Source organism: Kogia breviceps, chromosome 3, assembly GCF_026419965.1.
Source record: "Kogia breviceps isolate mKogBre1 chromosome 3, mKogBre1 haplotype 1, whole genome shotgun sequence".
Lineage (NCBI taxonomy): Eukaryota > Metazoa > Chordata > Mammalia > Artiodactyla > Physeteridae > Kogia > Kogia breviceps.
This window is the reverse complement of record NC_081312.1, coordinates 146,921,602-146,934,490: the sequence shown is the minus strand read 5'-3', so window position 1 is coordinate 146,934,490 and position 12,889 is coordinate 146,921,602.

Sequence of the window (12,889 nt, the reverse complement as noted above, 5' to 3'; positions counted from 1 at the left end):
CATTTCCCAGGATAGAAAAGCTAATTGGCCCAGTTTCCATCATGTAACCACTCTGGTCAAAATAACTGTATCCAGAGAGAGCCTGTGTTGTCATGGAGGTATATAGAATGATGTAAAGAAAGGCTGAGTTCTTACTGGTTTCAGATGCAGCAGAGAGGTTAGGGAAGATTAAGGTTTTATACCCATATACGCAATTAAAGAGAAATTTTAATAGAGTTCTGGGGCCGGAACTGGACAGCAAGAGGTTGAAGATGACCGACTCATGAGGAAGTAAACAGCAGGACTCCTCTGAGGTAGATGAAAGGTACAGTAGCCCGAGGAGGTATCAACGTTGAAGGAAAGCTGAAGGCTGTCTTTTGTTTTCTAGTTACAATAGGGTGGAATATAAACATGCGTATTCCTTAGGTTGGATAGACCCAGTAGAGAGAAAGAGATTTAAGATACAAGCAAGGGAAGATATAGTTGCTGGAGCATGGTTCTAGAGGTGGTGAGAGATGATTCAATCAAGAGCACAGGAGGAGATATGACCTTTTGAAAGAAGACATCCTTGTATCATAGGAAGTTCAGTGAACATTCAGTGCTGAAATAAATCTCTCTCTGAATACTTATCGTAGTTGTTACAACTGGGTGATGTTAAATCTCTGGATAACTTGGTTCTGTTCTTAGTCATGGAGGCATTTCTGTGTCAGCTAGATTTCCAAGCAGGTATGAGAATTGAGGTCTGGCCTTTGTGATGAGACTGGATGTCAAAAGAACCTTTTATTCCCTAAACAGGATGTCTTTCTGTTTAGACTTTTATGTCTTTGAGTGCACAGCCCAACTGATTTTTCAATACTGCATGGTCTCACTGGGGCAACCAAAAAAAGTCCTAATTTTCATACCAAATTCAATTAAACCAGTTTACACCTTTCCAGGAAATTGATTCTCAAGTGCTACTTCCATTATCAAAGTACATGCTGTATTTTTATTTATACTTATTTATTTATATAATTTTTTACTGGAATGAGATTTATAAACAGTAAAATACATAGATTTCAAGTTTATAATGTGGAGAATTTTAAAAATTGAACACACCTACTATCCCAATTAAGATAGAGAGCATTTGTATCACCCCCAAAAGTTTTCTCATGTCTCTGTGAAGTCAATCCCCACCCTTCATAGGCAACAAATTTTCAATTTCTGTTGTCATAGATTAGTCTTGCTTTGACCTCAGTATAAAAGGAATCGGAGAGTGTTTACCCTTTTCTGTCTGGCTTCTTTGCTCAACACGTTTTGAGATTCATGTGTAATAGTGTTTCATTCTGTTTTTATTGCTGATTAGTGCTTCACTATTTTATTTTATTTTTAAAATTTTTATTTATTTGTTTGTTTATTTATTGGCTACGTTGGGTCTTCGTCGCTGTGCGCAGGCTTTCTCTAGTTGCGGCGAGCGGGGGCTCCTCTTCGTTGTGGTGCACGGGCTTCTCATTGCGGTGGCTTCTCTTGTTGCAGAGCACGGCCTCTAGGCACTTGGGCTTCAGTATTTGTGGTTTGCGGGCTCTAGAGAGCAGGCTCAGTAGTTGTGATGCATGGGCTTAGTTGCTCCATGGCATGTAGCATCTTCCCGGACCAGGGCTCGAACCCATGCCCCTGCACTGGCAGAAGGATTCTTAACCGCTGCATGACCAGGGAAGTCCCACTATTTAATATACTGTAATTTGTGTATCCTTTCTCCTCCTAATGGATATTTTCCCACCTTTTGGCTATTATTAATAAGGCTGCATAGAAATTCTTATATGTTTTGTTTGAGAAAATATGTCTTAATTTCTCTTGGGTAAATACATAGGAATGCAGTTACTGGGCCGTAGTGTAAGTGTAGGTTTAATTCTATAAGAAAACTGCTAAAGTTTTTAAAGTGGTTATATTCTTTAACATCGTCCTGTTTTTTTTTTTTCGTTTGTGTTTTTTTTTTTTTTTTTTTTTTGCGGTACTTGGGCCTCTCACTGTTGTGGCCTGTCCTGCTGCGGAGCACAGGCTCCAGACGCGCAGGCTCGGTGGCCATGGCTCACGGGCCCAGCCGCTCCGTGGCATGTGGGATCCTCCTGGACTGGGGCACGAACCCGTGTCCCCTGCATCGGCAGGCAGACTCTCAACCACTGCGCCACCTGGGAAGCCCCTACATCGTCCTATTTAATGCATAAAAATTCTAGTTGCTCTACATACTCTCCAGAATGTGGTATGTAACCCGGCTTTTAAAATTTTATCAATTTTCATCTGTATGAAATGGTATATCATTTTGGTTTTTAATTTGCATTTCTTGACAATTAATGCTATTGAATACATTTCCATGCACCTCCTGGTTAGTTAGAAATCAGTCTGAAATTGTCACTGACTACTAACCCATTGTATCGCTTTTAAGGATATGATCTTGCTATTACAGTGAATTTTTTAGACAGATCAAAAACCATGAAAATGAGCAAAATAAGCTAGCAGTGCCTAATCATCTATGAAGAATACTTTGTGAACAGATTTTTATTGAGACAGCCAAGGTGCAGAGCTCTTTAGATTTCATTAATCAGGCATGTAGACATCTGATCAGTGTACAATTTGCCAGCAATAATCATAATTTCTTGTTAGAGATATATTCAGTGTAATTTTAGCATAAGGCATATTTTTGGCTGAAATATTTTATGGTATAGGCAACTCTTGTAGAAATTCAATAATATCTTATAAATTTGAACCTTACTTTTTCAGAATGTGTGATAATTACTTCATCCAAGAGGATATTAAATTTGTATTAAGAACAGGATAAATCCTCTCCCCTGACACCCTACTAACATTTAGGTTGAGTTCTGTTTATGGTTGAACAGGTTAGTGACAGTTCATAAAATATTGGTACATTTCTTCATTGCTTCTTTTTCCCAATGAAAATTAATTAAACAACTATTAAATATTAGGCAACCTGATACATTCCATTAGGGAAGACAGATGCAAAAATGAGAGATTATGTTACCTCATGCTATTGCTATAATTCATGTAATGCAGTGTAGTACAGGTGTGTGTGTGGTTCAGAGAATGTATCTGTGGTGTCCAAGTGGGGTCATGATACAGACAGAGGGACACATTAACTCCTGCCTCGGCCATCAGAGGACTTCTGCGGGGTGGTATTGACCTGGACCTAGAATCCAACTTGCCAAGTAAGGAATTGAAGACTCTCTGGCTGCCTTCATGAGTTTTGGCTTAAATAACATTTTGTTGAAGTAAGGGAGGGAGTGATAAAGAAGAAAGTGGATATTAATGAAACCAAACACTATGCCTCACCAAGAAATGTGACAGATGTGTTCACTCTCATTATCACATAATCTTACACATCTTGCAAACACCCCTAGAACATAGATAATATAATTCCTGGTTTATATGTGAGGAATATGAAATATCTGTGGTCTCAATCCCAGTTTCAGAAATGTTAAAATGTGAAAATATGCATGTCTTAGAATCAATAAAATACAATAAAATCATTGTTACAAGTTTCTCATCCACTCCTGTATAACATTTTAAAAGAAATAACTTTTAACTGTATATAACACTACACATTTTTATCTTCCTCACAGGCCTTCAGAATTAGTATGATTCTTACTCTACCTTGAAAAAACATTGGGCAATTTGCACTCCAAATGAAAACTCTAAAAGAGGGGCTTGTTACAGTGGGCCTTTCTTTGCTGTCCTACAGTCAGGAAGGGAATGGGGATAGAGGAAAGGTCTTCTCAGATTGGGATCTTATTGTTATTTATAAAAACAAACAATAACTAACATTTCTGAGTACTTCTGTGGTTCTAGGCACTCCTCTAATTCTCTCTTACTTAATCCTTACAGCAACATGAGGGAGTTGGTACTGTTATTTTCTCATTTGTCAGATGAGGACACTGAGGAACACAGAGGTTAAATAATTTGCTCACTGTGTACAACTAGTGTGAAGCATGGCCAGGATTCACTGTAGGCGGTCTGGCTTAAGCCTCCATCCCATGCCCCACCCCTAACATAATGAATAGTGTATGTTGGAGCTCAGCTGGGCACCAAATGGAATATGCCTTCTATTCACCAAGGACAGAAGTTCTCCCTGATAGAATTGATGTCATACTGCTTGAACAGTGTGCTGTGCATGGTTTGGGGACCACACCTGTATTGTTCAAATTCTAGCCCCATCACTTGAGTAAGTATTGAGTAAGTCATTAGGGTCTTTGAGTCTCAGTTTTCTTGTTTTTAGAATGAGAGTAATATTTTACCTTGTGAGAATTTTTTTTAAGGATTAATCATTTAGGGCTTCCCTGGTGGCGCAGTGGTTGAGAGTCCGCCTGCTGATGCAGGGGACACGGGTTCGTGCCCCGGTCCGGGAAGATCCCAAATGCAGCGGAGCGGCTGGATCCGTGAGCCATGGCCGTTGAGCCTCCGCGTCCAGAGCCTGTGCTCCGCAACGGGAAAGGCCACAACAGTGAGAGGCCCGCGTACCACAAAAAAAAAAAAAAAAAAAAAAAAAAGGATTAATCATTTAAAAATATTGAAGATAGAGTGTGAAGATTGCAAAAAGTGCTTGGGAAGCTTAGATGGGGGTGTGTAATTTGCTCTCACAGGGATCTGAGACCCTGCCTTGGCACAGGATGCGAGGCTGGTAATGTGTCCAACCAACCTGGTGGGACAGAGACATGAGAAACATTAGAATTAGTGGCAACTTTTGCTCCAGAATGGTGTTTTTCCTCAATGGCCTTCCTTTATACAGCTTAAGTGCCAAGTAAGAATTCCAATACATGTCAATTGCTCATAAGATTTTCTTAGAGAAACCTCTTTTTTTTTTTTTTTTTTTTTTTTTGCAGTACGCGGGCCTCTCACTGTTGTGGCCTCTCCCGTTGCGGAGCACAGGCTCCGGACGCACAGGCTCAGCGGCCATGACTCATGGGACCAGCCACTCCGCGGCATGTGGGATCTTCCCAGACCGGGGCACGAACCCATGTCCCCTGCATTGGCAGGCGGACTCTCAACCACTGCGCCACCAGGGAAGCCCAGAAACCTCTTTTAATATCAAAAACTTTCTAGCTCCAGAAAATTACAGATGTTGGCTATAGAGAATCAGGGTCAAAGTCAAATTATTTAAGGATAGAGTTACATTACTACATCACAGGATGTTGCCATGGTAGGAAGATGCCAGCCCTATGGATGTGATTGCTTTAGAGGAAGGCAACACAGCACAGGGAGAAAAACAGTGAAGTTGGGGCAGGAGACCTGCATTTTTGTTCCAGCTCTGCTGTTGGAACTCAGGCAGGTGTTTTGACCTTTCTGGGTTTTCACTTCACGTTGTGCACATTTGAGGATTAGTGCTGTTTGAATTGTACTCTCCAAGCCCTAGGAACCTGTAGAGGGTCTGTATGGGCTGTAGCTAGTGTGGAAGCAGAAGGTAAAGTAAGACTCCAGCACTGCTTCTTTAATTCAACCAAAGGGGCTCTGCTTTGATCAGTTATATTCATTGAGTTTCCACATCTGCTTTAGTTGGGGGCAAAAAGAAGGGGTAGTGGTGAGTTGTGAGGATAAAAACCAAGTAAACTGAAACAACTTGTCTCTGAAATGACATCATTCTAAGTTGCTCATCTGTAGCCAGTGTACCTGTGTTCTGCTGTCTGTACATGTCTGTGGGCAGAAGTTGCAAAGACTGAAAAAGACCTAGTTCTTGTTCTCCAGATGTGTGTTCTCTAGCTGGAATAGGGACAGGCCATGGCCAAGACAGTAAGTGGGCAAGACTTAAAGGCTCCTCAAGTCTCTCATATCTGCCTTATCCTACTACTTGTCTGCTTTGGTGGGAGACTCTCTCCAACCCCATGCTTTTCTTTGTTCTCCCTGCTCTCCCTCCTGCTCTTGCGGAATGTTCTCATAAATATTTTACACCAAGATACAAAGTGATACATGCCTTAAAACCTTGGAGCCCCTTGGTGAGATTTGCATTTCAGCAAAGACCAAATCTTAAACAAAAGTGAGAAAGCTCTAATTATAGCTTCTTCTTGAGGCAGGTGTTCTTCTTCAAACATGTTACATAGGTGACCACTTTCTTCTCTAAGGTTGGCTCTTATGGGCATAGCAGTAGAGCACGGTGTTTATGAGAAAGGACTCTGAAGCCAGTCAGTTTGGGTTGCATTTCTAGCTGCATCACTTCGTAGCTGTGTGTCTTTGGGCCAGCTACTCGGGGTCTCAGTTTCTTCATCTGCAAAGTGGGCATCAATTACAATACCTACTGCAGATATTATAAACAAATATTAATGTAGTAATCTCTACAAAGGACTCAAGACAGAGTACAGCATATAATAAGCATTAAACAAATGGAAAAACATGTACAAGAGCTATTTGGTAAATAGTTTAGAAGAATGATGAAAGACTAAATGTCATGGTTTAGACTGTATGGGATATATGAAAAAGAAAAGATGACTAAGTAGTTAAAGAAACTATTGCAGAAAAGATTAGTCTGGATCTGGCTTTTAAATGATTGAGGCCAGATTAGCTGGAGGACATTCTAGGCAGGGTGAAGAACAAGAATAAAAGCGACAATGGAGGAATAAGCTTAGTGTATCCACGGAAACTTGAAGAGGCCTAGAATAGAGGGTATACAATAGTGTGTAGCAGGAGAATAAGAGGAAAACTATATTTAAGGAAGATTAGACAGAAATCAGTTCATGGGATGGTTTGGAATGGCAGAGCATATTACTTTAGGAGGCTAGTAAGCTATTGCAATATTAAATATCTAGAGTAGGGAGAAGGTACATTATTATAGTGAAGGAACCAAGTTTTGGAGTCAGGAGACCCAGGCAACTACTTTAGCATCTATGAGGCTCACCATCCCTTACCATAAACTGTGGATAATATCCTCATAAAGTTACCAAGAAGATCAGGAGTTGATACATACAAAAGTACTTCATAGGTTCCAAAGAATTGGAAGAATTACAGAATTACAGAATTATTAGTACTAGATGTCATTGTGCACTCCTAAACCAAAGTAGCAGCAATGGAGGTGAGTAAAAATGTAGATGGGCTGTTGTTTGATGAAAAAATTCATGAAATATCTTACTAGCTAGAAAAAAAGAGGGCATGAATCATTTGGCCTTCATTCTTGGGGAAATGGGTCTTTCTATTTATTAAAAAAATGATTTATTAGCTTAGGATAAACCTCAAGTTTGCTCATTTTTGTTGAAAATGTTTTCATATGTGTTGGTTTATTGTTTGTGCCTTAACATAAGGCAAAAAATGAAGAGTTCACAAGGACGTCATTTCAGGTGTTATTGTGTTTCACCAGTTTTCATTGTCATGGTCCTCCCTGTGACCCTCAGTTACGTTAAATATATAATTCTTTTACTCCTTCATATAAAAAGATATATAAAACAGTTATAAATCTGCATTGATCCAATAAAGACATTCTAGGAGATGCTTTTTAAAACTTGACCTTTTTATTTTCTTATCTCCTGCCTTGTCCCAGCTACTTTGCCGGTCCCTCTCATCAGCTCCTTGTGGCTATTGGTGTGACTAGCTTTCCCTTCCATTTCCAGCTACCCAGGTTTGTTACATTGTTGTGCTTTAAGGATCCTGCTCATGAAGTTTTGCGGTCAGCACGCTGGCCAATGCTGTTTTCCCTTGGGCCTTCTGGCTCTGATGAGCTGCCCCCGTGGCGTGATTAGGTTTGCTCTGTCTCTGCAGCAGCACCTCTTCATTGCCATCTGATGGGAAGTTTCTTCCAGTCAGCTGTTTTCCAAAGCACCAAGAATTTCCTGTTGAACAGATATTTGGTGAACCATGTTCATATATTTCTCTGATTTATTTTTGGAAAAATGTCTCTTAACCCAGCAGTCAGAGAGTACAGGGTATTTACTGCTGAGGTGCTATAATGAGAAACAGAGGCTTTCCTGCTCTCTTCTGGTGGGGGATCAGTTATCCTCCTAACAGGGTCCTGGATGCTTAACACAAAGTCAGCGCCAACAAAGGAGCAGTTAAGAGTGAGATTTCCCTACTGGGCTGGTAGCAGGGATTAAGCATATAGTGATAAATAGAAGGTCAGAAACGCATGTGGCAAGCCTGAGGTTCCTACACCAAAGGCGGGAATTCAGCTCAGAGTCAGCTACTGTGAGGGAAGCATCATGCTGAAGTAGAGAGGGCAGGACTTGCGGAGGCGACCTAGTAGGGCTGTATCACATCATGCCTCTTTGTTTTCTCTCTCCCTTGCAAGTTAACATTTAGATACCCAGTTCACCTATTTTACTGTATTTGATAAGGAATTTAAAATTGTTTATTTATCTGAAAATACTTTAACTTAGTTTTGATAATGATTTAGCAATAAATTGCTGACTGTTCAAACGTTCATTAGCTCTTTTAGCCCACAAGGATGCCTACCGTTATATTCATACTAAATAGCTCTTTTACAAAATGGATTCGTTAACATACAGGCAAAAAATATTTTACTCCCCATTGAACCCTAATGGGCGGTTTGGAGCTGATACACTTGGCAGTCCAAATCTGGGGCCTAGAGTCAAGGCTGTGTTGCTTGTTAGCTGCATATGTTAAGGCAAGTTTCCTCAAAACTCTAAACCTCAGCTTCCTTTTCTGGAAAATAATAATACTAATTTCACACAATTATTATGGGAATGAAGTGAAATGAGGTAAATTTTAGAAAATTACATACACAGTGCTTGGCACATGGTAAGTAATAATTAAATATTATTACTAAGGCATCTCATAATAGTCTAGTATTTTAATCTTTTTCAAAATCCTCCTTCCCAAAACTTTAAATCTTACCCCCAAACTTCATTACTGAAAAGAATGTGTGGCTGTATAATTAAAGGTAATATAACTGGAGGGTAAATATGAGATTTTGAATTCAAGTAAAGAATCATGTGATGATATGTTGGTCTCCCCATCCCTCCTCAATCCCTTCGCCTCCCACATACCTCATACTGATGCTGATTTTGTCCTGATCTGGGCTGCTCCCATTTTTTAAAAAAAAGAACTTTAGAGAGGAGAGTAGATATGTGAATTTCTATGTGGTGGGTGTTAGGACTTGTGTCAATTACCACTGGCAACATTCACTTTACATGCAACTGATAGCTTCATATACCCCAGGACTAAGGACCAAGATATCTATTTTTTTTTTTAACGTAGATTTTATTTATTTATTTATTTTTGGCTGCATTGGGTCTTTGTTGCTGCGTGCGGGCTTTCTCTAGTTGTGGCAAGCGGGGGCTACTCTTCATTGCGGCGCGGGCTTTTCATTGCGGTGGCTCCTCTTTGTGGCGGAGCACGGGCTTTAGGTGCGCGGGCTTCAGTAGTCGTGGCTCGTGGGCTCTAGCATGCAGGCTCAATAGTTGTGGTGCACGGGCTTAGTTGATCCACGGCACGTGGGATCTTCCCGGACCAGAGCTCGAACTCACCTCCCCTGCACTGGCAGGTGGATTCTTAACCACTATATCACCAGGGAAGTCCCAAGATATCTTTTTGCTTTAGTTATCTTTCATAAAGCTCTGGTGGAAGCTATTGGGAGGGAGGATAACATGGTGTCATTTACTAGCTGTGTAACTTTAGCTGTATCTTTTAATCTCTTTGAACCTCTTGTTTCTTCATCTGTAAAATGGACGTATAATAATGTCTTCTTCAGCAGGTTTCTGTGAGGATTAATTGGGATAGTTTAAGCTTCTGGAACATAACAGGTGTTCATTAAATGTTAGCTTCCTTCTCTAACCTGGCCATTTGTCTGAAGGAAGTACCACAGCTGATATCTGAGACTCAGTAACCTTAGTAAGGCAGCTGTGGCTTTGTAACAGAGAGAAAGAGAGAGAGACAGAGAGAGAGAGAGAGACAGAGAGAGAGAGAGACAGAGAGGGAGATGGAGCTAGATAGAGAGAGAACCTAGTGACTAGGAAGGTGAGATTTCAATATTGGAAAATTGCCGCTGGACCATAGAGGTATAAAGCATTCTCCATTTCCCTCCAGTTTCTTCTTTAAAATATATGCTATATTTTTTCATCTCATCTTCCAACATAGCAGGATTCTTAAATTTCCTCCTACTTCTATCTACCTTAATTTTCACAAGAGATACCACACTATGAATCTTCTGTCATTACTTCTTGCATCTTTTCAACAGCCTTCTTAGTTCTCATGACAACTAATATGTACTGGGCTTTGCTCTGTTTTAAATACTGTTCTAAGAACTTCACATGTGTTTAACTCATCACAAATATCCCATGAGGAGGTACTATTTCTGTCCCAATTTAATAAAGGTACAAGTGAAGGCAGTATAGAAGTGACTTTCTCAAGCTCATACAACTATTGTAATATGTCTCAGAACTGGAATTCCAATGCAGGTAATCTGAATCCAGAGGCTGCGCTGAAAACCGATAACTGTTAGTGCCTCCTCATCAAATAGCGCTTCTAAACCTAAGTTTCAAACCTTTCCACGTTCTGTTTAGGTTTTGCCCATGCAGACCCAACTCCCTCTAGTCCCAATCTCTCTCCACAGTGGGTGCTTCTCCATCTTTGGACATGACCTGAATGTTTGTGATGCTTGCCTTCTGCTTATACTGATTTTCTTTCTCTGGATCGTTTAAGGCCCAGTTCAGCTAGTTCAGGCTTCTTTGTATCTCTATCGTTTATCTAGTAATTCATGGGCTTGTTGTTTCTCCATTCATTCATTTGTTCATATATCTATTCATTTGTCCAGCAAACAGTATGAGTCTATTACATATCAAGTAACATAGATATTTAAAGTTAAATAGGACATAGCCCCTGCCCTTCAAATCACAGTCAGATTTGAGAGATAGACATATGAATGAAATATTTCACACAAATAATTACTGTATTGTAAGTTACCATAACAAAGGTACATTCAAGGTATTGTGGGAGCACAGAGGAGGAAGTGCTGGACTCTGAAGAGGTCAAACAAGATGATGCTGATCCCTGCTGGATCTAAGATACATAGATGAATGTATAGAGATATTCATGAGCGAGGTATGTGGGGACAGAGGAAAGAGAAAGGAATGGCGGCAGAAGGAACAGCATGGACGCATGGGTGAGGCAACAATACGGTAATCAGGGAACTGTTACTACTTCAGTGCCTTGGGCAGATGTGCTTGGGGCAGTGACAGGAAATGAAACTGCTGAGAAAGGTAATGTCTTAAGTAGAAGGAATGATATCTTTTAAATATATTAATTTTAGAGAGGAGGATTTGAGAGAAGGGCCAAATGAGAGCTAGGAAGACCATATAGGATGCAACTGTAGCAGTCCAGATGAGAAATTGTGGAGTTCAGAACTAAGGCATCACTAGTGGGATAAGGGGACATACATCAGGTATGGATATGGGATGGATCATATTGAATCTAGAATGAATCCTGGGTATATGTCTTGGGTAAATTAATAACTATGATGGTATGATATTAATTGAGATTAATAATTTGGGAAAATGACTAGGTGTTATATGGAGTTTAATTTTAGACAACCAGGTGAAGACATTAATAAGTAGCTGAAGTGTGGGTTAATTTGGAGGGAAGTATGCCTCTGTGAAATCATCACCAAAATTTATGCTATGAACATATCCATCATTACCACAATCTATGCCGTAAACATATCCATCATCACCCAAAGCTTCCTCCTGCCTTTCCTTCTTTATAATTATTATTATTTTGTGATATGGACACAACATAATATCTACCCTTTTAGCAAAATTTTAAGTATACAGTATTATTAACTAACAGCACTGTGATATACAGTAGATCTCCAGGGCTTATTCATCTTGCATAACTGAAACATTGTACCTTTTGGACCAATTCTTCAATAACCATTCATTGAATGTTTATTATGCCTGCTGGGTTCAGGATGTTTAAAATTGGGCAAGTCATAGTCTTACCCTTAAAGAGGACATAGTCCAGTGGATGGAGACAGAAATGGAGATTATAATACAGAAGAATTCGAATTGCTTATGCACTGGATTGTGGGAGACTGTGGCAAAGAGAGAGAAAAACTCAGTGTGGGTGGTCAGTGAAGTCTTCAGTGGACAAATGATTTTGAAGTTGAAACACAATTTTTACAGATAGGAAGAGCTAGACATGAATGATATTCTAGGTAGAGAGAATAGAAGAGTTACTGAGGTGTGAAAGAGCATAGAGCCTGTAGTGAATAACAAGTTGTTCTCTACGGTTGGAATACAGAGCAAGTGAGTTCGTCTGTGCAGCTATGCCCACATGTCCACGGGTTTGTGTTTTGAAGCAGGGCTTCAATGTAGATTGAATTTTCCTGTTCAAGATTTTTCCAACTGTTATAGTCTAGAACAATAGCTCTGAACTAGTAATGCAGGTCAAGAAGTCTAGACACAATTTCATGAAAACTTTAGAGGCATTGACAAAATTGCTGCATTCATTTAAATAAAAAGCAGGTATTTGTTTCCAGGTTTGAGAGACCCAGGATCTTAGATTGAGTGATTAGTGGAACGATTTATTTTATCAAAATTGGTCTTAAAATAATTTATCTACCCTACTGCTACTTAACTTTCTTTACTTTTTTTTTTATACATCTGTATTGGAGTATAATTGCTTTACAATGTTGTATTAGTTTCTGCTGTACAACAAAGTGAATCAGCTCTATGTATACATATATCCCCATTACTTAACTTTCTAAAGTCTTTTATTTTTCCCACAAGGAGAGGTCACATAGGAATACAATAAATATTTTTAAAATTTATTTCAGGAATTAATTTCTTGCAATTTTTATTAGTAGAAAACATGGCATGTAATTCTGAATGAATACCAAATTATTTCAGACAAGCAGAATTAGACTCTAACAGCTTATGAAACCCGGAAGACATGGGTTTAGAGTCTGTCTGTTTCTCTCCTCCATCTTTTT